Genomic DNA, 27638 nt, shown 5'->3' with positions numbered 1-27638 from the left:
TGAAAGACTTCCAACCAGAAGGTGGGAATTTCTCTGGGACTAGAAGGAAACCAGGAAACTCAGGAGGGAGAGATGAGGACGGAGAGAATTTCAGGTGTGCAGCACAGCCAGTACAAATGCCCAGAGTCGGAAGATGGAGGAGAGTGTCTGAGAATTAGCAAGGAGATCAGGGTCACTGGATCATGGAATATGTCGAAGGGAGTAAGATATAAGAAGAGTGGAAAGGTAGGAAATGGCCAAAGTGAGAAGGGCTTTAAAAGCAAAGCAGAGGAGTTTCTATTTGATCCTGGAGATAGCAAGGAGCCATGGAGATTGTGGAATGGGAGAGGAAAGGTTTGGTCAGACCTGTGGTCTAGGAAGAACATCTTTGAATGAAGGACTACTGGAGTTGGGACATACATGGCAGGCAGAGCAGCTAGCAGCTCCTGCAATGGCCCAGCTGTGAAGTAATGAGAATAAGGACCAGAATGGTGGCAGTGGCAGAAGAGAGAAGGAAAAGTATCAAAAGAGATGTAATGGGGGCAGAAATGAAGAAACTGGAGAATGAAATCGATGTGGGAGAAGGTGGAGAGAGACACAGAGAGGAGTGAAAACTACACCTAATTTGCAGGTCTGTAGGACTGGGAGGAGGATGGTCCCCTTGACAATAACAGGGAAATTAGGAAGAGGAAAGAGGTGAGGGAGTGGAGTGGGGGGAGTGAGAATAGTGTGATCAGCTTGGGACATATTGAGTTTAAGAGATCTATGAGTCAACCAGTTTGAGCGTTACATTAGGCAGTTGATGATGGGAGACTGGAGGTCAGGAGAGAGGTTAGGGCTGCCTCAATGGATCTGAGAGTCATCTGCAGAGATATGATTATTGAATCCATGTGAGCTGATGAGATTCACAAGTGAAATGGTATAGAGAGAAAAGGGAACAGAAGAGGACTCAGGCCAGAGCCACCCAGGACCCCCCAGAGTTAGAGGGTGTGACATGGAGAAAGAACGAAAAAAGAAGACAGGGGAAGAGTGGCCAGACAGGATGAAGGAGAACCAGGAGGGAAAGGAGAGAGTCAACAAGAGCATGATCATTAGTGTCAAGGGTCACAGAAAGGACCTTGGGAGCAGTGACAGGGCCATGCAAATCTCACTACATGGAAGCCAGCCTGCTCTGCTCAGGGCCAAATTGGTTATGAATCCGCACAGAACAAATTCTAAGTGAGGAGTGTAAGGTGGAACTTCTACTCCCCACCACCTAAAATTAAAGGCAGTAAGACTCATACCTAAGAGACAGAGGAAATCGCCCCATTCCAAGTGTCAAGGACTGGGGACCTGATTGGGAACTGAGTCTGTGTGTACCCCAACACAGACCATGAGAAGCTCAGACTTTATCTCTACTGCACAATTTGTAATCATACAATGTTCTTAGGTCTTCCCTGGCTTTACTGAGGAGGAAAAGGACCTGTGTTCAGGGACCTTTGCTTTGGAGACCTTTTTACCCTCCTACTGGGAATAACAAAAGGCCCAGGTTATGAACTCCAGAGAAAGAAGTATCCATCTGGTCTCCTGGAGAAAAAAATGCTCTGATAAGGGTTTTAATGGTATTTCTCTACACACACACACACACACACACACACACACACACAGACAAACACACAAAAACACACACACATACTCACAGTCACACATAGATCTCTTCTGTTGATTGCCTTTTAGTCACACCAGTTACCAGATCATCCAAATTAATACATATTCTGACCAAAACATAGGGAAACCAAGGATCATGTCATGGAGCATAAAGGGGATATGAATCCAGGGAAGAGGAGTTGGGGACCCTGCAGAATCCCTAACCCTAGCTGAGGGCTGGGATGGTCACTGACTAATGGAAACCTTGGGCCATCCTTCTTTCCTATTAACAGAGAGAGCTACTTCCTCAATAAAACTCATCCTGAGATTTTTTTTATCCAGATGTTAGTGAGAATAAACCAGGCAAATTCATCCACACTTCTCTATTTGACCAACAGAATGATTGCCTGTCTAGGGTTTGGGATGCAATCTACAATAAAGAACAGAATAAAAAAATGACCAGAATGTGATAATTGGTCTGCTCTGAAAACCAAGTTTATAGAGGCTGTTCCTATTTTCACAGCCCCCCTTCTCTTTTAGAGCATTCTACCCCATCCCTTGTTCATCTGACTCTCACTACTACACTGAGGAATGGGCAAATGGGTGGGTTGTTATTTCCAGGACAAATCCAAGCCGAGCGAGGAAAAGTGATGTGCCAAAACTCAAAGTCCTGGCCAAGGCCAGGATTAGAACCCAGAGTTCCAAGTCATCTAGTGATTTCCTCCATGGAATTTTGACTAGAGAAAACCAGGTTGACAGGAGGAAAAGTGTGTTGGCAAAGATTGATCAAGGGCCCTGGACCCCATCCATTACTGATGCTGACATCCAGGGTTGGCAGTTTGTTCTATTCAGGTATCTTCCCATGTCTTTCTTGCACTCCCACCTTCCACATACCTTAGCTCCACTTCACCAGCTTCTTTCCCACTGCTCCCCCATTTTTATTTTTTAATGCTTCATGGATGTCTTTTCTTTTGCATCATAGTCACTTCTGCAAATACCAACCCTTCCAAATTAAACCATTTCTTGTAGTGAAGGAAACCAACTGACAGAAACTACCCAATGCAGTAACTACATTTGAAAATATATATAACAAGGGGCAGCCAGGTGGCTCAGTGAGTAAGAGCACCGGCTCCAGTGTCGAGATGACCTGGAGATCGAATCCCGGGCTCAGACACTCAGCACCACACCTAGAAATAACTGGGCATGTAACCTTGAGCAAGTTATACTGTATGATTATATGATATATACATATATATGTGTGTATATATATATAACATTCTGCCCTGGTGATCCCTTACCTCTCTGCCCTACCAGAAAAAGGTATGTTTAATCATCTGCTTTCTGGGATCATTGTTGGTCACTCAGTTACCCAGAATTCAGTTTCCTCTTAGTGCTCTTTGTGTTGACATTGTTGCTGTCATTCTACATACTGTTCTTTCATCTCTGCTTATCTCACAATATATTACTTAATTCAAATTTCCCCTGAGGTTTTTTGAATTCCTTATATTCCTTTCTTATCACACAATGATATTCTGTTGTATTCATATATCATAGTTTGGGAGGAGGTACTTTATTTTTCCAATTAGCAAGTATTTGTTTTCTCTCCTTGGCACTCAACCTCTAATTTTTTTAAAAATGGAAAAAATAAATCTCATTGAAACATACAAAAATGTATACATATATACATACATATAAATATTAATGTATGTGTGCATGTATGTATGTATATATGTATGACTTCAGGCATAACAAATTCTGGCACTGGCCAAGTCAAAAAAATGTATACCTCATTCATCATTATATATCTAGCCTGTCTCTCTAAGGAGGTGGATAGAGTGCTTTATCAGAAGTCCTTTGATCATTGCATTGTTCAGAGTTCTACAGTCTTTAAAAGTGTGCATTTTTACAATGTTGATATTATGGAACAAATGGTTTTCCTGTTTCTGCTCACTTCATTCTACATCAGCCCATAGATATCCTCCCAGGTTTCATTCATCATTTCTCACAGCAAAATAGGATTCCATTGTATACATATATCACAATTTGTTTAGCCACTCCTCCCTACTGATGGACACCTCTTTAATTTTCACTTGTTTCCCACTAAATACTTGTAAAATAATTTCCTCATTCTTTGATTTCTTTGGAGTACTTGCTCAATCAAAGTTTAGTGACTTTGGGAGCATCATTCCAAAACACTTTCCAGAGTGGCTGGACCAATACACAGTTCCCCCAAAATTGTAGTTATATGTTTGTTTTCCCCCCATTCCTCCAGCACTGATCACTTTTTTTATCATCTTTGACAACCTGATGGCTGAGGTGGAAAATCAGACTTCTTTTCATTTAAATGTCGCTAATCATTAATGATTTGGGAACATTTTTTCACGTGACTGTTGATAGCGTGAATTTCATCCATTGAAAACTGAATTAATATCTTTAAAAATTTATCAGTAGGGGAAATGGTTCTCATTCTTACAAATTTGAATCAATTCCTAATATATCTTGAAAAGAAGGCTTTTATCAGACATTTTCTATCATTATGGCTTTCACCACTAAACCGTTTCGACTACAATCTTAGCAACCTAGATTTTGTTTGCAAAAAGAAATTTCAGTTTCATGTGATCAAAATTGTTCATGTTATCTTTTATGATCTGCCTTCTCCCTGATCTGGTCATAAAATCTTACTCTATCCATAAATCTTAAAGGTAAGTTCTTCCTTATTCCTCTTATTTGTTCATCACATGATATTTTATATTGAAATCATATATTCATTTGGTGCTAATTTCAGATACCATTTTTGCTAATTTCAGAGCAATTACGCAAGTTATAGGCACCCACTTGGTTTCCAGTTGTTATTTGCCACAGCAAAAATCACTTCTGTTAATATTTTGGCATATCTAGATCTTGGAATTAACTAATCAAAGGGTCTGAACAGAATAATCACTTCTTATTTCTAATTCTATACTGTTATCTGGCATGGTAAGGACAATTCACACTTCCACCAGCAGTGTATTAATGTATTTTTCCCCACAGGCCCTCACATATTGATGGACGCCATTTTAAATTTTAATTTTAAGTTTCAAATTCTCTCCTTCTTCCCTTCCCCCACTCTTTTAGAAAGCAAAATAGACAAAACCTATTGCAAATTTTTATATTAATTATTCCCAAAAACATTTTGAAAAAGAAAAAGAGAGAAGAAAATATGCTTCAATCTGCATTCTGAGATGATCATTTCTTGTACTAGGGGAGCATAGAAGGTTTCACATGAATTCTTAGAATCGTGTTTGGTTATTGTATTGATGAGAATTACTATGCCTTTTCCAAGTTGATTCTCTTTATTATGTTATTGTTACAGGATAAATCATTCTCCTGGTTTTGCTCACTTCATTTTGCATACATTTATCAAAGGTTTACCAGATTTTTATGAAACATCTCCTTTCATCATTTCTTATAGCAGAACAGAATTCTATCCATTAACATACCATAACTGATTCAGTCACTCCTCACTTGATAGGCATCCCCTCAGTTTCCAATGCTTTGTCACAACAAGAAAGAGCTGATATATAAATATATCTGATGTATTTATATAATATATATGTTTGTATGTATGTATGTATTAGACAAGGGGATTTTTACTCTTTCCCTTATCTTTTGGGGAATATTGGTATCACTGGGATAAAGGGACAGAATTTAAAAGCACTTGGGACAAAGTTAAAATTGCTTTCCAGAATGGGTGCACTAGTTCACAAGCTCCACTAACCGTACAGTAGTGTACGGTTCTGTTCACAATACCTCTAACCTTAGCCATTTAATTTTTTTGTCATCTTGGGAAATCTGATGGGTGTAAACTACTACCTCAAAATTGTTTCAGTTTGCATTCCCCTATTTACAGCATTATTCATATAGTTATTGATAACTTGGATTTCTTCCTCGGGAAAACTGCTTACTTACATCCTTTGACCATAAATCAACTGGGGAATGGCTCTTACTCTTGTAAATTTTATTCATTTCCTATATATTTTAGCAATTGAAATCTTTATTATGGAAAGATGTTACAAAGAATTTCCCCCAATTTCCTGCTATTCTTTTCAATTTAGCTGCATTGGTTTTATTTGTGCAAAAATGTTTTAATTTTACACAATCAAAATTATCCATTTTACCTCTTGTGAATCTGTCTTTCTCTTGATTGCTCAGGAATTGTTCCCCTATTCATGGATCCAACAGGTAATTCCTTCTATGCTCCACTAAGTAGCTCAGCCTTTTTAAGTAAATCATGTACCTATTTTGAATTGATCTAGTATATAGTGTAAGATGTTGACCTATGTTAGTCTACTTTTCAGTTTTCCCAAAAGTTTTTTTTCTCAAAAAATGAGTTCTTCCTTCCATAGCTGGGATTTGGAGGTTTATCAAACACTAGATGACTGTGTTGAACTGATCATGTATGTGGCATACCTAGTATGTTCCACTGACCAACCTCATTCTTACCCGATACAAAATTATATTGATAATTACAACTTTGTAGTACAGTTTAAGTCCTGGTACTGTAGGGCCCTTTATTTAGTTGTTTTTCCCTTGCTTCCCATGATATTCTTGACCTTTTGTTCCTTCAGATGAATTTGGTTATTATTTTTCTAACTTTATCACACAATTCTTAAGTAGTTTGATTGACATGGCACTAATTAAGTAAATGACTTAGGTAGTTTTCCTTTGGTTTTATTTGCTTAACCTGCTTGTAAGCAACTAATATTTCTCAACTTATTTAAATCTGTCTTTATTTGTATGAAGAGAGTTTCATCATTCAAGTCACATAGTTCCTCTGTGTGTTTTTGGCATATATATATAGCCTTTTGGAGGGCAATTGGGGTTAAGTAATTTGCCCAAGGTTACATGGCTAGTTTTTGTTAAGTGTCTGAGGCTGGAACCGAACTCCGGTCCTTCTGACTCTGGGGCCAGCGCTCTATTCACTGCGCCACCTAGCCTCCCCTCCATTTTGTACTTTTTCTGATGAAATTTCTCATTTTGTCTTTGCTTTTTGGAATATGTTAGCACAGCATAGGAATGCTAAACTTTTTTGAAGGATTATTTTGTATCCTATTACTTTACTGAACCATTTTGATCATTTTCAGTGGCCTCTTGACTGGGTTGAGGCAGAGTCAATTTCTTTGAATCTCCTGAGGCATTCTTTTGTTTTGTTTGGCAAAGAAGTTTCTGGTTCTCCCTGTCCACAATTTTGTGGTTCCAGCCTTGTCTGTACTTTTGAGCTTTCTCAACTGACATGAACTCTCCTGAGACAGACTTCCAGGGCTATAGGGAAGCTAACTATGAATATAGATGTCCTTCCCCTTTTCCCCAGGCAGGAAAGGGCCCAAAGTCATCTCTGACCTTCTCTTGCCTCAAAATCAGTTATGCCTCTCATTTGCAGCTCTCCCTGATGATAACTTTGGGCATTATCTTCAACATACCCATTGCCTCTTTCTTCTCTACTGTCTTCAGTCTCTGGCCAGAATCACTATTCCATGGGAGGTCCCAGCCATGCTTCTTGTTTTCCTCCCAACTCAAAGTTACACTCTGGACTGTTCCACCTCCTCACTCTTGCCCCAGTGGGTACCCTCCTTCCCTCCCCCATGTTTCCCGTGTCCCTTTTCTGATATTCTTTGCCTATTAGAATGTAAGCTCCTTGAAGACAGGAAACATCTTCTTTTCTTGTACTTGTATTCCTAGTGAACAGTATCTGCCATATTGGAAGTGTTAAAGAAATCTTTTACCTATCTTCAACCAGAAGCTCCTTCTCCTAAGAATACCTCAAGAAATACATCTCAGTCACCCCTTCCAACAAGGTCTCTAGATTACGGCCAATCAACTTTTCCTGTCCCCCACCCCACCACAGATATGACTAAATGACCCTACTGAAGTGATCCTGATTGCACACAACTCCTCTCTTTGCTAAGCTCTGGAGGTCCCTGAAGATAGCAATCCTCCCTAACTGAAAAGAGCACTTTACACATTAACTCCATTAACCACTTCACCAAGACAATCAATTAATTGCCTAAGAAAGAACCTACTTCAGCCACCACCTGCCAGGAAAACATTCAGAGGGCTGTGACGTGTGCCATCCTATCTCCCCTTTCTCTTTTATTTTTCTCTACCCTCAATATGTGTTCTGTGAGCTCATTGTTCAGATTGATAAGAGACTGTTGGTAAAGTGAAGAGAGGAGGAGAGTTTTCTGGGGTAAAATGAAAAAAAGAATTCTGAAGAATTTATGATGTGAAGGATGACACGGGAGACTTCTCAAAGAAAGTCAGTGATTGTCTTATGATATCAATCAAACAATAATATCAAGTTCAAGCTCCTGGCTTGAGTGGTTGACTGAGAGGGAAGCCAGGAAGATCAGGAAAAGCAACCCCAGGCAAGTCTCTTCACCTCTCAATGCTCAAGGCAACTCTAAGAATATATATTGTCCCTTTCCCCCATTCCCAGAAAAGGACTGACCCAGGGAGAGAGACAGACAGTGAAGGAGAAAGGTAGAGAGAGAAAGAGAGAGGAAGAGGAAGAGAGGGATTGAAAGAAAGAGAGGAAGAGCTAGGGAGAGGGAGAAAAAGAATAAAGAGATAGGGAGAGACAGACAGGGAGACAGAGAGAGAGAGAGAGAGAGAGAGAGAGAGAGAGAGAGAGAGAGAGAAAGAGAAACAAGAACACAGGGAATGGTTCTGAGAAAGTGAGAAAGTCCTGAAAATGCAGGTCGAACCTGCGGAAAAGAGAGAAAAAAAGAAAGAAAGGGAGAGAGAGAGAATGAGAAAAAGAGAGAAAAGAGTCAGAGAGAGGGGAAAGAGACAGAGAGGTGAGAATTCTTGCAACAAAGAGTTCCCTGCATGAAGAGTCACAGATCCAGAGACAGGGGTTTAAATAGCCTAGAGTAAAGATGAATGAAATAGACAACAAGCAAGAAAATGTTTCTAGGACCATACCTTTGCTCTCACACAATCTGAGGGCTTCCAAGGCGATGTAACTAAGCATATGATGGCATATATTCTAGGGCTCAGGTTCTGAACCATCCTCAAAGCTAACAGGAGAAATCCAGATTCTGCAATGAATGGTAAAGAGGACCATTTGGAGACATCCTAATACTGCCATGAAAAGGTACTGTTTGAAAGGAAACCAAGTGGGTGTGGAAATACCCTCTACAAATGAAGGTTGTTAGCACCTTCTCTGATACTTAGTCTTAAAGAGCTGCTCCAAAGCCCTCAAGGGCAGGGGTAGCAAAGGGGATAGAGAGGCAGGTTTGCAGTCAGGAATACCTGAGTTTAAATGCTGCTTCTAACACTTACTAGTTGTGTGACCCTGGGCAAGTCACTTAACCCCATTGGCCTCAGTTTCCTTGTCTATATGGGGCCACAGAGAAAACAGAAACAAGTAAACAGCCAAGTTTCACTTCTCAATGCTCTAGGCAACTCTCTAAGAATATATGCTGTCCCTTTCCTCCACTCCCAGAAAAGAACTGAATAACACTGAGAAAAAGAGAGAGCAAGACAGATATGTATAGATAGATAGATGTACATGTATATATAATGAATGTATATGTATATAGGATAAATATATATATAAACATATAAAAGATACAAGACTATAAAAAACCACCATTCAAATTCATGGTACCCACAAAATCCATCCATGGACCCCTGGTGTCTGTGGTCCCCAGATAAAGAACTCCTGATCTAGAGAAACACTTCTCTATATAGAAGGGGAAGGATTACCGTCGTCTGAAAGATCTCACAGCAGAAAGATGAGTGTGAAAAACAGAATCCTATGGGCTCTCTCTCCATTCACATCCCTGGGTCAGAAACTTATCCCTCCTAATTTGTACCTACATCCCATAATGGGACTGGGAAAAATAACTTCCCTGTGAATTTGCTTTTCTTTCTCCAGGACTAATGACACTTGCATGACGAAACTCAGAAGGCTGTTGGGGGAAAATTTTATATGCAGGAGAACTATTGTTAATCACATCAGGCATTCATTCCATCAGTGCCTTTGATTTCAGTTATTCATATTCAAGTCTTTTTCCCCCTGTTAGAATATAATCTTGAGGACACCAACACGCCTGATATTTCTTTATAATTCAGAGTACTTTCAGTGCAGGAGATTTTCCATGAATGTTTGTTTACATGCCTGGATTAGCAGTGACTCTTTGTGGGTACCCTATGTAACACATGAGGCATATCAGTGATGTCATCATAGTGTTCATCGATCATCAGGCATTTATTAAGTACCTACTATGTGCCAGGCATGGAGTCAGGTGGTGGAATTAACAAATGACAAGAATGAAACAACTCCTACTAATTCACCAAGAGCCCACAGCACGAGCACAGTATCACTGATGATCCCCAGGAGAAGCTCTGCTCAAGCCTCCAAGCAAGTGGCCTCCCCACAGCCTGCCTGGCCTGCCTGTGTGCTCTGCCTACCCTGCTGTGGGGTCTGAATTTAACTTAGGGGATGATGTGACATATTGATTAAAAATTTTTGTGTGGTTTTTAAAATCAGTGCCTCTTTCCCTATTCTTCCATAAGAATTTCTACCTGTCTTCCAGAATCCAAGCCCTAAACCTCAGAGTAAAAGCAGAGAAGATAAATGATTTGGAGAGAGCTTGGTTTCCCTGCTTTCCCAGACCAGTGGGCCTCACAACAGCTGACAGTCTCCAGCACTCACAACCTTCCCATGCTGGGGTCCCTGCTTCTGCTCCCAGGCTGATCACTCCCATTGTCCTCTCATCCCAGGGAGATGCTCAGGCCATCGTAGCTGGTAACAAAGGACTCAGGCTGCCCAGCTCTGTTTTATTCACCTACACAGGAGGCAGAGACAACTGGTATGACTGAAGTGTCTCTCTGTGCCCAGCAGCCCAAGGAGCAGACCAGAAGTCTCTCAAGTTTACAAGAGAAAAAAGGAGAAAGAGCCATAGCCATTCTAGACACCAGCATTCAGATCTCCTTCCCCTCCTACAGGTTTTCTTATTCCAGAAAATACACAATCTTTGACATCATTGCCTCCCTGTCCTTTTTGATGGTTACGTGGCCACTACTTTCAAAACTTAATGGAGAGAGAATTTTTGGGGGATCAGTGGGTGGAGTGGAACATTTGGTAGTCATCAATAATTCATTGAAATTTCTCTCCTGTTCTTAAATTATCATTGCCCAAGTCCTATAATAAATAAGGATTCAGAATAGAAAAGGGTAGAGGTTACAATGCATAGAATCAACTTGCGAATTTACTAAATTCATCAGTGAATTAATGAATGAGTTCCATGTGGCCTTCTAGAGCAGGAAGAGAAACTCACAACTCTCTCACCCAGACCCTCCCACATACAGACATACCTCCCTTTGTTTTATTGTGCTGTGCAGATATTTTGTTTTCTTTTGTTTGCTTTGTTTTTACAAAGTGAAGATTTGTGGCAACTGTGCAACCAGCAAGCCTATTGGTGCCAATTTTTCCAACAGTATGTGCTCACATCAGGTCTCTGTCACATTTTGGTAATTCTCACAATGTTTCCAAATTTTCATTAGTATAATATCTGTTATGGTGATCTGTGATCAGTCATCTTTGATGTTACTATAGTAATTGCTTTGGGAAGCCACAAACTCGACCCATATGAGACAGCTAACTTAAATCACTAACTGTTCTTTGCATGTGGACTGAGTGCCCCACCAATAGGCTCTTCCCAATCCCTGTCACTCTCCTTGGGTCTCCTTATTCCCTGAGACACAACAATATTGAAAGTAGGCCAGTTAATAACTCTACAATGCCCTCTAAGTGTTCAAGTGAAAGTTTATGGGGCAAATTTCATTGTTCCCTTATTTTTGAAATTACCACAGACACTCCAACTTTCAGCAACCACTCCCCTGATCGGTCACAGTCATCAACATGGAGGCAAGACCCGCCACCAGCACAAAAGATTTCAACTTACTGAAGGTTCAGAGGATGCTTAGCATTTTTTAGTTACAAAGTATATTTGTAATGGGGCAGCTAGGTGGTGCTAGGCTTGGAGTCAGGAAGACTCATCTTCCTGAGTTCAAATCTAACCTCAAATACTTACTAGAGAAATCACTTAACCTTGTTTACCTCAGTTTCCTCAGCTGTAAAATGGTCTAGAGAAGGAAATGGCAAACAACTGTAGTATCTTTGCCAAGAAAACTCCAAATGGGTTACAAAGAGTCAGATACAACTGAAAAATTACTCAAAACAAAAAATTTTAATTAAGGCATGTACATTTTTAGCCTTAATACAATTTCACACTTAATAAACTACAGTACAGTGTAAACATAACTTTTATATGCACTGGGAAACCAAAAAATTCAAGTGACTCACTTTATTGCAATACTCACTTTATTGTGGTGGTCTGAACCAGAGTAGTAATATTGCCAAAATTTGTCTGTTCTCCCCTTTCCTACAGAGGACAGAAGACTTTCCCTAGAAGGACTTCTCTGTCCAAGCAGTTTCTGCTCCTTCTGGAGAAAGCCCCCAAAACCCAGATCCTAGGGAGATGCCCTTTATTAACCTTTAAAATAGGCCACTGCCCAGATGTTTTTCACTCCTCCCCTCATAGTGGGGCAAATTCAAGTCCCTCAAAGTTTAAAATTGACTTTGCAGCTGGACAGAATTCTACATAAGCCCCAAAGTCAACGGTCTCAGCAGAGACATCAGCCTCAGTAGACCCATCCGCTGCAGCAACAACTGCCTCAACAGAGCCATCTGCTGTAGAGACAACGACCCCACAGATCACTACAGCAGCTCCAGAGACAACTTCAACTACCCAAGAGTCTACAAAGTCTACCACTAACCGTGAGTAGCCAACTCCATCCTGAAGCCCCTGTTTCTTTGCGTCTGTGGGTACATTCAGACATTTCTGATACTCTGTGGGCTCATGTCTGGGGCACATATTGGGAGAGAGGGGTAGCCTGTTCACTCCATGGGGACTCAGGAAATCTGTTTTTGAATTCCACAATTATTAGTTGAGCAAAGTTGAGGAAATCATTTGATCTCTCTGAGTCTCAGTTTCCTCATCTTAAAAAAAACAGATTGGGGGGAGGCTCTCCAGGGATCATTTTCAGAAGGGCTTTGCTCACCTTAAAGCCATAGTGCTTCAGTAGATCCTCATACAGGTGGGGCATTGGGGAGAAAGGTTGGGAACTTCTCTCATCCATGAACTGGCAGCTCTACTAACACAGCATCAACTCATTTTCAGATCCAGGACTTCTGGGACACTTCATAATGAAACTGAGAGGTGAGTATATCCAAAGGGAGGCCCCAGAATGAAGCCCTACATGATCCCCTTCCCAGGCCTGTAGCCCTCTTCTCCATGCCCTAATACAAATAGTCCATTTCCAAGCCTGAACAAAAAGTATGAACCTATTTTTGAGGGTGAGGATAGCTAAGTCTTTTCTTTTTTGGACTCACCACTTAACATTAGCTTTCAGGCATCCCCAAGGTCAGTCAGCCAGTCAACAAGCTTTTATCAAACAGGTCTTATGTGTCAGCCACCACACTAAGCACTGGAGATACAATGAAATGGAAAAAAAATCAACTAAAGCACAGGCCCTGCCCTTAAGGGTCATGTATTCAAATGAGGGAAACAACATATAAATATCTAGAGAAAGACAATATGAAGGTTATCTGGGAAGGATGAGGAACAGGGAAGTGCAGGGAAGGGTTCATGCAGAGGTGGTACCCGAACTGAGAGCAGAAGGGAGGCAGGGAAGAGGATAGAGGATTCTAGGCATGGAGGGAGCCATGTGCAGAGGCAGAGAGGTGGGAGATGGAGTAACATATGTGAGGAACTGCAAGGAGACCAGGTCCATTCAGGTCTAAAATGACTCGTTTTTCTGCAGAGCAGGAGGACATGTCCCTCTCCCCCTAGTCTTTCCAGCCTGCATCATTCTGGTGGTAGCTTTAAGCCCCTACCCCCATGTCTGGGCTCAGTGTGGTACAGGAGGGTGGGTGGGCCCAGGGAAAGGGAAGGTCTGGTTGACCCAGGTGACCCTGGCTACCTCAGGTTCACATCAGAGTCATGATCTCATTCCATTTATCTTTCTTCCAGATCAATTTTTGCCATTCCTTTTTGAGTCCTGAAGATGCAAACCTGTAGGAATAATTCTGAAAAGGATTCCTTAAAAGAAATTATTAAAATATATATTTTAATGAATATAAACTATTAAATCAGAGCATCAAACCTGCTGTTTGTCTTTACTGAAGGAACTGCTGGGAGGGGAGGACCTTGGGCAGAGGTGAAGTGTACAGTCCTGGTATCCAGGAAGGGAAATTCTTTAGAAATCCCAGTCCTTCCTCAACCAATTCAAATGTTGTCTGCAACCTCAGTTACCCAGCTCCTTCACACAAAATTAGACAAAAAAATTATCCAATATTCCTAGTTTAGTTCAATTCTTCCAAAGTCTTCCCAGATTTTCCCAGAAATTTCAGATAGAATGTTTGTTCCTAGGGCAATTAACCATAGAGGAGGAAATTGAGCTCGTGGTGATTCCCCATTCTAACCCTATGTAAAGACCTGGTAATTCAGAGTTAAGGATGGGAAAGCAGGGAGAGTCCTATGAAGAGGCCAGGCATATGTCTGTCCAGTACCTGGAATACTGAAAACCAACTTCCTCATAGAAAAAAAATGTGTGTAAATAACAATGTTGTTGATTTTCTAACATTTAGCTTGTGTTGGCCAGACCTGTGTGAGATGAGATCCAGAACAAAGTCAGCCTTTCACACAGATGAAAAGAGTAATGGTTCCAGGACCAAGTCTTATCAAATCACACTATATTTCACTTCCTTTTTTCCCATTTCATCCATCTTTTTCAATACTCTTAGGACATTCCCATCCTCACAGCTGAGAAGGAAAACAAGATCAAGAAACTTCCATCCCCCTGAAGTGTTAGAGACCTACCTTGTACCCAGTCCAAAGGAGATCTAGTTTTTTCAAAATTAATTTAGTGGATGAAGCAACAATTAACTACTTGTGAATTCATCACTAATGGTAGAAATTTAGGTGGTGACCCACCTGCCAGAGGTCAAGTCACGCCGTGTCACCTAGCATTTATTAAGCATCTACTATGTCCCAGGCACTGTGATAAAACACTGAAGATACAAAGAAAGAGGGGGAGGGAATTCTCTGATCTCAAGAAGCTCACGGTCTAACGGAGAAGAAAATATAGACACCACGATATACAAATAAGATACATTCAGGAAAAAAAAATTTGGGTAGTCTGAGAAGAAAAACACAAAGATCAAGGTAAGTCTTGAAACGCTTCCTGTGGATGGTTGGAAATTATCTGAGGAAATTCAGGGAAGGAGGGAGAGCATTCCAGGTTGCAGCACAGTCAGTGCAAATGCCAACAGTCAGAAGATGGAGGAGGGTGTCTTAAGAATTAGCAAAGAGACAGGGTCACTGGATCACAGAACACATAGAAGGGAGTAAGACAAAAGAAGGTTGGGAAAGTATAGAGAGGCCAAATTAAGAAGAGCTTTAAAAGCAAAGCAGAGGAACTTCAGTTAGATGCTGAGGATAACAGAGAGCCAGGGAACTAATGGAATTGGGAAGGGATGATTTGTTCAGACCTGTGCTCAAGGAAGAAGAGCTTTGAATGGAGGGTGAACTGGAGTGGGGAGAGACAAGGCAGGCAGAGCAACTAGCAGCTCCTGCAATAGTCCAGAAGTGAAGTAATGAGATGATGGACCAGGATGGTGGCAGAAGCAGAAGAGAGAAGGAAAAGTATAAAAAGAGAAATAAAAGTATAAAAAGGATATAAAAAGAATAAAAAATATTCCAAAGTATATACAAACTATTAAAAGTATTTAAAAAGATGGGGGCAGAAATGATAGAACTGGAGAATGAATTAGATGGGGGAGTTGGAGAGACAGAGAGGAGTGAAAGATTACACCTAATTTGCAATCTTGTCTCCTGGGAGGGGGACTGTTCTCAGACAGCAACAGGGAAATTAGGAAGAGAAGAGAGTGGAAGGGCTGGAAGAGGGAGTGAAGATGATGAGATCAGTTTTGGATATTTTGAGTTTAAGAGGTCTATGGGACAACCAGTTTGAGAGTGACATTAGGTAATGGGAGACTAGAGATCAGGAGAGAGGTTAGGGCTGCATCAATAGGACTTAAGAGTCATCTGCATAGAGATGATGACTGAATCCATGGGAGCTGATGAGATTCACAAGTGAAATAGTACAGAGAGAAAAGAGAAGGGAAGCGGCCCAAGGGCACAGGCTCCAAGGATCGCCCAGAGTTAGTGACAGTGACATGGAGGAAGATCGAGCAAAGGAGACAGAGGAGGAGGGGCCAGACAGGATGAAGGAGAACCGGGACAGAAAGGAGAAAATTAAGAAACGCGTCATCAATAGTGTCAAGGGTCACAGAAAGGACCTTTGGAGGAGTGAAAGCCAGCCTGCTCTGCCCAGGGCTAAATTGGTTATGAATCCATGCAGAACAAATTCTAAGTGAGGAGTATAAGGTAGAACTTCTACTCCCCAGCACCTCAGATTAAAGGCAGTAAGACTCATACCTAAGAGACAGAGAGGAAAGATCCCCATTCCAAGTGTCAAGGACTGGGGACCTGATTGGGAACTCAGTCTGTTTGTACCCCAACATAGACCATGAGAAGCTCAGACCTTATCTCTATAGCACAGTTTGTAACCATACCATGAACTTAGGTCTTACCTGGCTTTACTGAGGAAGGAAAAGATCAGTGTTCAGGGACCTTTGCTTTGGGAACCTTTTCACCCTCCTACTGGGAATGACAGAACAGCCAGGCTATGAACCCCAGAGATGGAGAGAAATGCTCTACTTAGGGGTTTAATAGCATTGGACCACACATTACACACACACACACACACACACACACACTTCTCTTCTGTTACTTGTCTTTCAGTCACACCGGTTACCAGGTCATGCCAATTAAGACAGATTCTGACCAAAACATTGGGAAACTAAGAATCAGGTATCACAAAGTACATGAGGATAAAGGGGATATGAACCCAGGGATGAGGGGGACCCTGCCGAATTCCCAACCCTAGCTGAGGGCTAGGCTGGTCAATGACTGATGGAAACCTTGGGCCATCCTTCTTCCCTATTAACAGAGATACTGATCATTCCTCAATAAAATTCATCCTGAGACCTATTTGTCCAGATGATGGTGAGAATAAACCAGGAAAATTCATCCACACTACTCTATTTGACCAACAGAATGATTGACTGCCCAGGGTTTGGGATACAATCTATGCTAAAGAACAGAATAAAAAAAAAACCTAGATCCTGATAATTGGTCTCCTCTAAACAACCATGTTTATAGAAGCAGCCCCTCTATTTTCACAGCTCCCCCCCCTTATATTTTAGAGCATTCCACCCCATCCCTCGTTTATCCTGCTCACAACTGTACTGGAGAATAAGGAAATGGATGGATTTTTGTTTCCAGGAGAAATTGAAACCCAGTGAGGGGAAGTGATGTGCCAGAACTCAAAATCCTGTCCAGGGCCAGGATTAGATCCAGAGTCCCAAGGCATCGCCTGATTTCAACAAAGGAACTTTGGCTAGTGAAAATCAGACTGACGGGGAAAAGCATGTTGGCAAAGATCGATCCGGAGATCTGGACCCCATTCATTACTGACGCGGATGTCCAGTTTGTTGCATTGTACAACTGTACTTCCCACATTTTCTTCCACTCCCATGTCCCATAACACCTTCCGGACTCTTCACCAGATGTCTCACCCTTCTGGGGCATCTTTATTTTCTTTAATGGTTCATAGATGTCTTTTCTTTTACATCATAGTCTCTTCTGCATGTGCCAACCCTTCCCAATTAAACCATTCCTTGTAATGAAGAAAAACAATTGACAAAAAGCACCCAATCAGTAACTTCATTTGAAAATATGTACAACATTCTGCCCTGGTGATCTCCTGCCTCTCTGCCCTAACAGAAAGAAATATGTTTAATTATCTGCTTTCTGAGATCATTGTTGGTCACTCAGCTAGCCAGAGTTCAGTTTCCACTTAGTGATCTTTGTGTTTACATTGTTATTGTCAGTCTGTATTCTATTCTTATATCTCTGTTTATCTCATAATGCATTACTTAATACAAATCTCCCCTTAGGTTTTTTGAATTCCTTATATTCCTTTCTTATCACACAACGATATTCTGTTGTATTCATATATCATAGCTTGGAAGGGGGTACTTTATTTTTTCAATTAGCAAATATTTATTTTCTCTCCTTGCCACTCCACTCCCAATTTTTTAAAAAAGGAAAAAAAACTCATTGTAACATCTACAAATTTGCATACATATATATGTATGTATGTACATATTCAGGCATAACAATTCTGACACTGGCCAAGTCCAAAAATATATACCTCATTCAGCATTACATATCTATCCTGTCTCTAGAAGGAGGTGAATAGAATGCTTTATCAGAAGTCCTTTGATCATTGCATTGTTCAGAGTTCTTCATTTTTTCCAAAGTGTTCATATGTTAATATTATGAAACAAATTGTTTTCCTGTTTCTGCTCACTTCAATCTACAACAACCCAATCTTCCCAGGTTTCTCTAAAATCATTCCTTTCATCATTTCTCACAGGAAAATAGGAATCCATTATGTACATATATCACAATTTGTTTAGTCAGTCCCCCCACTGATGCATACCTCTATAATTTAAAGTTCTTTCCCACAAATATTTGTGTAATAATTTCTATTTACTCAATCCCTTCTATTCACTCAACCAAAGTTTAGTGACTTTGGTAGCATCATTCCAAAACACTTTCCAGAATGACTGGACCAATTCACAGTCCCCCCAAAAAATTTAGTAATGTCCTTTTTTCCCCTCAATTCCTCCAGCAGTCATCATTTTCCTTTTTTATCATCTTTGACAATCTGATTGCTGTAAGATAGAAAATCAGACTTCTTTTCATTTAAGTGTCTCTAATTATTAATGCTTTTGGAACATTTTTTCACATGGCTGTTGATAGCTTGGATTTTGTCCATTGAGAACTTACAATATTTCTGAAAATTTATCAATGGGGAAATGATTTTCATTCTTACAAATTTGGATCAATACCTAATAAATCTTGAAAATAAGACTTTTATCAGACATTGGCTATGAAGATTGTTTTCACCACTAAACTGTTCCCATTACAATTTTAGCAACCTTGATTTTGTTTGTGAAAAAAAAATTTTTCAATTTCATGTGGTCAAAATTGTTCATGTTTATGATCTGCCCCATCCCTTCTTTGGTCATTAAATCTTACCCTATCCATAGATCTTAAAGGTAAGTTCCTCCTTGTTCCTCTAATTTGTTTATTATATAATCTTTTCTATCTACCTCATATATTCATTTGGTGCTGATTTCAGGTACCAGTTTCAGAGCCATTACACAAGTTATAGGCACCCACTTGGTTTCCAGTTATGTTTTGGATTTTTGCCACAGCAAAAACTGCTTCTATTAATATTTTGGCATATCAAGATCTTGGAATTAACTAATCAAAGCGTCTGAACAGTATAATCGCTTTTCCTTTCTAATTCTGAACTATTATCTGGTATGGTAGGGACAATTCACACTTCCACCAATAGTGTATTAATGTATTTTTTCTGACAGGCTCTTACATATTGACTGTCCTCATTTTGAAATTTAATTTTAAGTTTCAAATTCTCTTTTTCTTCTTCTCTTTCCCCAGTCTTTTAGAAGGGAAGATAAACCCATTACAAGTTTCCACATTATGTTATGTCCAAAAACTATTTTAAAAAGAAAAAGAGAGAAGAAAATATGCTTCAATATGCATTCTGAGATGATCATTTCTCTTACTGGAAGAGCATAAAAGGCTTCACCATGCATCCTTGGAATTGTGTTTGGTCATTTGGTTGATGAGAATTGCTACATCTTTCCAAGTTGATTCTCTTTATTATATTATTGTTACTTGATAAATCATTCTCCTGCTTTTGCTCACTTCATCTTGCATTCATTCATAAGAGGCTTTCCAGGATATTCTGAAACATCCCCTTCATAATTTTTACAGTGCAATAGAATTCTATCACATTGACATACCATAACTGGTTCAGTCACTCCTCAATTGATGGGCATCCCCTCAGTTTCCAATGCTTTGCCACAATAAGAAAAAGCTGATATATAAATATATCTGATGTATTTATACACTATATATGAATGTATATAGATACACGTATGTATGTATTACACTGGTGTCCTCTTGCTCTTTGCCTTCTCTTTTAGGGAATATTGGTATCACTGAAATACAAGCACAGAATTTAATAGCATTTGGGACAGAGTTAAAATTGCTTTCCAGAATGGGTGCACAAGCTCACAAGCTCCACAAACAGTATAACAATGTACCCATTTGTCAACAATCCCTCTAGACTTTGTCATTTGCCTTTTTTGTCATCTTAGGTAATTTGATACCTGTAAACTTCGACCTCAGAATTGTTTAAATTTGCATTTCTCTAATATACAGCACTATTGATATGGTTTTTGATAGCTCAGGGTTCTTTCTCTGAAAACTGCCTACTTATACCCTTTGACCTTTAAACAATTGTGGAATGGCTCCTACTCTTGTAAATTTTATTTGTTTCCTATATTTTGTAGAAATTAAAATTTTTATTAGAGAAATATGTTGCAAAGAATTTTTTCCCAGATCCCTGCTTTCTTTTCATTTTTGCTACATTGGTTTTATTAGTGCAAAAATGTTTTAATTTTATATAATCAAAATTATCCATTTTACCTCCTGTGAATCTGTCTCTTGATTGGTCATGAATTGTTCCTCTGTCCATGGGTCTGACAAGTAATTCTTTTCATGCTAAACCAAATTGCTTAGTCTTTTTATCTAAAACATGTACCCATTTGAAACTTATCTAGTGTATGGTATAAGATGTTGATCATTGTTAGTCTACTTTCCAGTTTTCACAACAGTTTTTTTTCTCATAAAATTATTTTTCCCCCAAAAGCTAGGATTTGGAGGTTTATCAAACATTAGGTGACTGTGTTCAATGTATTATGTATTTTGTATACCTAATCTGTTCCACTGATCAACCTCATTCTTGCCCAATACCAAATTATTTTGACAATTACAAGTTTGTAGTATAGTTAAAAACCTGGTACTGTTAGGGTTATGGTTAAAAACCAGGTTAAAAACCAGGTACTGTTATTTACTCCTCCAGATGAATTTTGTTATGATTTTTCTAAATTTGTCATGTAATTGTTAAGTAGTTTGATTGTCATGGCACTCAGTAAGTAAATGACTTAGGTAATTTTATTTTGGTTATATTGGCTTAGGCTGTTTGTAAGCAACTAATATTTCTCCAATTATTTAAATCTGTCTTTATTTGTATGAAGAAAATGTCATCATTCAAATCATATACTTCCTGTGTGTGTCTTGGCATATAGACTCCCAAGTATTTGAAAATGTCTGTAGTTATTTTAAGAAGAATTTCTCTAGCTCTTCCTCTTGGATTTTAAAGGTAATATGCAAAAATTGCTGATGATTTATGAGGTTTCTTTTATGTACAGAAAATTTAACTGAAGTTGTTAGTTGCTCTGATGAGTTTTTAGCTGACTTCCTAAGATTCTCTAAGTGAGTCATCTCATCACCTGTGAAAAGTGTTTTAAGAAAAATAAGTAATGAAATTAACCTTTCTATTTGGTGGGCTTCAGTGAAAAATTAACTGGAGGACAAGCACAAGAGTGAGACAAGATAGGCAGACCTTAGCTGTGATCTGCACTAGTGGAAGGAACTTCTGGTGCAATGACATCACAGATTTAGTTGAATATTGAGTGGTACATGGTGTAAGATACTAGCCTAGCCCCACTTCATGCTAAACTGTTTTCCAACTTTCCCAGCAATTCTTATTAAACTAGGAGCCCTTGTTCCAGGTATTTATGTTCTTGGGGTTTCACAGGCCTATGATTCTTTTTTATTGCATCTGATTCATATTTATTTAGACTCATCTGTCGCTATTATTTTCTATTTTTTTAACCACAAATGAATAGTTTTTATAATGATTATTTTACAATATAGTTTGAGGTTTGAGAATACCATATGTGCCCCACTTCATTCCTATTTTTCCCCAGTATTTTCCTTGATATTCTAGATCATTTGTTCCTCCAAATTTATTTTCAGGTTTATGTAGTTTGGTAAAGAATTCCCTTCATAATTTCATTGTTACATTAAATCTATAGTATATCCATTTTATGAGAATTGCATGACCCAACCATGCACACTGGATACCTCTTCACTTTTCTTTCTTTATATGTGTAAAGAGAATCTTGGGTTTTATTTGCATCAAACTTACATATGTCTTCAAAGGCTAACACTCAGATATTTAGCAATTTTGTACTTTTTTGAATGTAATTTCTCTCTCTGTCTTTTCTTTTTGGATTTTGTTAATACTGCTTAGGAATGCTAATCTTTTTTGTAGGATTATTTCATACCCAGTTATCTATTGAACCACTTTCATGTTCAATGGCCTAAGCAACTGGGTTGAGGCAGAGTCAATTTCTTTGAATTTCCTGAGGCATTCTTTTGTTTTGCTTGGCAAAGAAATTTCTGGTTCTCCCTGTCCAGAATGTTGGGGTTCCAGCCTTGTCTGCACTTTTGAGCTTTGCCACCTGACATGAACTGTCCTGAGACAGACTTCCGGGGCTACACGGAAGCTAAATATTAATATACATGTCCTTCCCCTTCTCCCCAGTCAGGAAAGGGCCTAAAGTCATCTCTGACCTTCTCTTGCCTCAAAATCAATTATGCCTCTCATTTGCCGCTCTCCCGGGATTTACAACTTTGGGATTATCTTCAGGATACCCACTGCCTCTTTCTTCTTCTTTACTGTCTTCAGTCTCTGACCAGAATCACAATTTCATGAAGGGTCCCAGCCATGCTTCTTTTTTCCTCTGTGATAGTAATGGCATTTAAAGATTCCCCTGTATTGGCTTGGTTTTCAAATTGATTGTGTTAAAACCCAGAGCTTGTTAATCCCACCTGTGGGATGGGCTTGTTGATGTGAAAAGAAAGTCCTGAACTGGGAGGAGCTGGTGAAGTAGATTTGCAGAGACAGGAGAGAGAGGCAGAAGAACTTTTTTGGAAGCAGCACCTCTTGGAGAGAGAGAGACTAAGAGAATTGCTGGTGGCCGCTTTGAATTGCCCTGGACTTTTGAGACCTGCCCCCTGAGCTGCCAAGGACTGAGGAGACATGGCTGTTTTGCTGGTACTTTGTCTGTCTGTTTTGATGTTCTTTTGCCAGATTTGTCCACTGGTGAAAGACAGTCCTGTTGTTGAAGAAGTCCTGGAACCTGGCTTTTGGTTAAGAAGCCCTGAGACTGTCCTGCAGACAGAGTGAATACTGTCCACTGGTGAAGGACAGTGCTGTTGTTGCAGGGGTCTGGGAACCTTTCTGTTGGTTCAGAAGCCCTGAAGAAGGATTTCCTTGTTGTATGTTTACAGAAATCCTAGGAGAGGCTTTTGCTAATGTTTTCAGGGGTTCTAGGACTGTTCTACAGACAGAGGATGAATTAATGAAGGGACTGGCAATGTATCTTGTGGCCTTGCTAAGCCTTATCTCCCCAGGAACTAAGATTGCTGAGAACATGCCTCGTGTCAAGATGAAGAAAAGACCTCCATTTGGGTATTAAGTGCTGTGCTTAAACTTGATGTAACTCTGGGGTAGATTCAATTGTGATCCAGGGGTGGGGAACTTTTGACCTTTTTGTGTTCTATGGTTGAGTAAAATGAATGTACTTTACTTAGATTGGAAACTAATCTCCATTTGAGAAGAGGGGCTTTGTGGTGGACTAAATGAAGGTACAGCCTAGGGGTAAAGTAGTATTTAGAACCAGGACTTTGTAATTGATTGAATGATTGGAAGGTCCTGGGGTGGGGTAGTACTTGGAGATTATTTAATCACGCTTAGTAAATGCTGTATTTTGAATGATGTCATGTTTTGACCTTCTCTGTTCTTGGTTTGTTGCTGAATAAAATGGAGAGCACCTATGGTGGTATTTTGAACCTGGGAAGTTGCCTTTCCTTGGTGTTACAGTACATCCTCCCAACTCGTTACACTCTGGAATGCTCTACCTCCTCACTCTTGCCCCAGTGGGACCCTCCTTCCCTCTCCCATGCTTCCCATGTCCCTTTTTTGCTTTTTCTTTCCCTATTAAATGTAAGCTCCTTGAAGGCAGAAAATGTCTTCTTTTCTTGTACTTGTATTCCTAGTGCTTAGCACAGTGTCTGCCATATTGGAAGTATTAAAGAAACCTTTTGCCTATCTTCAACCAGAACCTACTTCTTCAAAGAATACCTCAAGAAATCCATCTCAATCACCACTTCCAACAAGGTCTCTAGATTACTGCCCATCAAGTTTTCCTATCCCCCCACCACAGATATGACTAAATGACCCTACAGAAGTGATCCTGAATAACAACAAACTCACTCTTGGCTACATTCTGGAGGGCCCTGAAGATCACTATCCTCCCTAGCTGAAAAAAGTACTTTAGATAATTACTCCATTGACCACATTACCTAGACATTCACTTAATTGCCTAAGAAAGAAACTAATTCAGTCACCACCCAACAGGAAAACACTCAAAGGGGCCTGACATGTGCCACCATATGTCCCCTTTCTCTTCTGTTTTCCTCCACCTGTTCTGTGAGCTCATTGCTAAGATTGACAAGAGACTCTTGGTAAGGTGAAGACTGAAGGTGGCCAGAGAGCAGAGAAGGAAGGGGAGGTTTCTGGGTTAAAAGGAAAGATGAATTCTGAGGAATTTATAATATGTAAGGATGACACTGGGGACTTCTCCAAGAAAGTTAGTGACTATCTCATGATCTCAATCAATCAATAATCAGCATGCTGGGCACTATGCAAAGCACTTTAAATTCAAATACAATGAAACAATTTCTATTCACAAAAAGCTCATAGTCAATGGGAGCTATAAGAAGTACACATAAATATTTATGGATTTATAGAAAAATATAAGGGCAATAAATGCAAATAAATATAAAGTAGTTATCTCTAAGGTTGTTTGGGGTGGAGGGCACTAACAGTTGAAAGTATCAGGAAAGGTATCACCTACCACCTGGCACAAGGTTGGACCTTGAAGAAGGGCATGAATATTCTAAGCAAAAAATCCTCTAAAAATATCTCTTTCTAACCCCGATCCTCTATCTAAATTCATTCCTCAGTGGTGAGCCTACTCCCACCTCACCAGGGTCTCACCTTCCCAGGCATTTGAAATGCCTAGTTGCCATTGCTTAAATCCTTTTCTCAGTTTTTCAGTGACTGCTTCTTAATTCTTATCCTCCTCAATGCAAACCCCTCAATCTCCCACTCTAAAGCTGCCCATCTCTTCCACTGTGCTCTCTAGAATGATTGTTCTGTAGGTGATAACCTTACTTTTTTGTCAACTTGTTTCCTTTGTCATTCCCTCCAACTTCTGGCCCTCAATGAGATTGGTTTTCTCTTAAGGATACTGCATCACTGGGTACCCTTTCTCATTGCATTCATTCATAGCTCCTGATTCAACGGTCATGGTAGAATAGGGGAAATACCCCTTGCTCTCCATTGCCCCTTCCTTAATCTGCCTCTACCACTATTCCTCAGTAACCTCTCCTCCTTGGTCGTTCATTCTATCCAAATTTATCACTCAGTCAAGGTTCTGGGCATTGTTCATTACCAATCCTGAAGAAATTCTACTTCCTGCTTCAAAAGGTCCAGTGCATGGCTCATGGTCTTTCCACTCCTATCCCTCCCACATACTAGGCAACTTCAATATACATAATGATATTCCCTCAATTACCCAACTCAACAGTTTCTCAGTCTACGTAATTCTCATGACCTATTCCTCCACTCCACCTCAGCTACATACAGAGTCATGGTCGTGACACTGATCTGGCCTTGTCACCCATCATCTCCTCTACTTGAAATGCTAGACCTCCTCACCTCTACCTCCTAATTTCTCTGAATTCTTTCAAAACAGTTCAAATCCCACCTTCTGCAGAACTCTCCCACACCTCCGCCCTTCCCCACCCTCCCTCTGGTATTACTGTCCATTGGCACTGTATACATCTTGTATGTACAGAGTTATTTTCAAGGTCCACCTTTAGAATGTGAGCTTCTTGAGCAAGGACTGAGGTTGTCTCTTTCCTTGCATCCCTCGCACTTAAGACAATGACCATCACATAATGCCTAATAAATGCTTGTTAACACTTGGCTGGCTGACTGGATCCAAGAGATGAAAAAGTATAACCCCAGAAACATAGCACATCTGAAATGATCTGTGTGTCCTCAACATCTCTGATACTACTGGCCCCTCCAGGTAGGAAGCACCTTCCCATGTCTCCTTCCCAGTTTACAACTGACAATTGGTTATATATTTTGTGAACTACCTACAGCAAGTAGTGAATGAAGTCTCTGTCTGTCCCACAATCCCCTGGGACATTCAGCTTCCTTTAGCTTCCTTCTGAACCAGAAGGTAAATAGAGACTCCTAACTTCCATACCCAGAGGGCACATTAGGACAAATCTGGCCCTGACCCCTTGTTTCATAGATGAGAAACTGAAGTCCAGAGAAACACAAAGCCCCATTATCTTCTACCAGCCAGGGACAGAGACAGAACTATCACAGGACCTTATGGCTTCCCATTATAACAATGTCTTCCCTTGCCTCTGCAAAGAGCAAACAAGGTCTTGGCCTGCAGTCCAAAGAATTATCTGAACTTCCATCCCAAAAATCCAAACTCTGAATAGGACATTTCCTGGTAAAATTCCTCTAAAACGCTAGTGAATTGTGAGTGTTTCTATGATCTTGTAGAACAATGATAGCATTCATATTGCACTTTAAGGACTGCAAAGCACTGGATCCTCACAACCACTATGGGAGGGAGATGCTATTATTGTATTCATTTTATAGATTAGGAAACTAAGGCAAAAAGAGGTTAAATGACTTGCCCAGGGTCACGCATCTGGTCAGTCTGAAGTCAGATATGAACACAGACCTGCCTGATTCCAGGTCCAGTGATCTATCCACTGCTCTCCTACATGTGGATGTACCCTTTGGCTGAGCTAGTCTTCATAAAAATGTCTGACTCTAATGACTATGGCTGGACATTTTATGGGACTGGGAGATATGTGGGGATAGAGTACAGCTGGTGCATGGATAAAATGAAGGGATTCCCAAAATAGGAATACCCCCCCCAAAGAATACCCATGTCTCTTATGGCCAATGGACAGGATTCGAGGGGGCATTTAGGTCTTCTCCTAGCAGGGTAAGACTATGGAACTGCTTAGCACCCTGAATTCAGACATGAACCTGACTTTTTCGGGAGACTTTTCATAACTTTTATTTTTAATTTATGGAATAAAACAAGAATTAGCATAATATAGTATAATAAAAAAGAGGACTGCATAAGAAACAGCAAAACTATTATGAATAACTTCCTATTCCTTCAAAACATAAAATAAAGTTATAATGTAAATATTTTTTTCTTTTCATTCTACCCTCTCTTCTACCAGATATGGTTGCCATTAAACACAAATGAATGTGTGTGTGTTTGTGTAAAATGGTTCTATAAATCTTGTATTTATCATTTCTTTTTCTGGAAGACTTTAGAATACTTTTTTTAGTCTAGCATGAATTGGAAATCGTCCTGTCCAGAATCAGGAAGCTAGACAAATTAAACTCTAAAAGCCCACTTTCAGAACAATAACCAGGATGATTTGAGAGGACAGGGAGAGGATCCTACCACTGTAAAAATGCCAAATGAATATGAGATCTCTCTCTTCCACTGCCCTTGGGCATGGTTGCTCAGGTCGGCCCTCCCCCTGATGCTAGGTTTGGACACCTGATGAAAACGATGACAACTGTCAGCACTGCTGGCCATGAACTCTCTGCCAAAAATTTAGGTATCTACCCCTAACCAATCCTTGTTGACTTAGCAAATGGCTTTAGGCTACAGTAAGGGGAGGGCATTAGGGAGCTTGTAGAGGAAGGAGGGTGCA

The sequence above is a fragment of the Petaurus breviceps genome, unplaced genomic scaffold, assembly GCF_028583685.1.
Source record: "Petaurus breviceps papuanus isolate PSGF00001 unplaced genomic scaffold, PetGlider_PUasm1.0 454, whole genome shotgun sequence".
NCBI classification, from domain to species: domain Eukaryota; kingdom Metazoa; phylum Chordata; class Mammalia; order Diprotodontia; family Petauridae; genus Petaurus; species Petaurus breviceps.
This window is presented reverse-complemented; position numbering follows the sequence as displayed.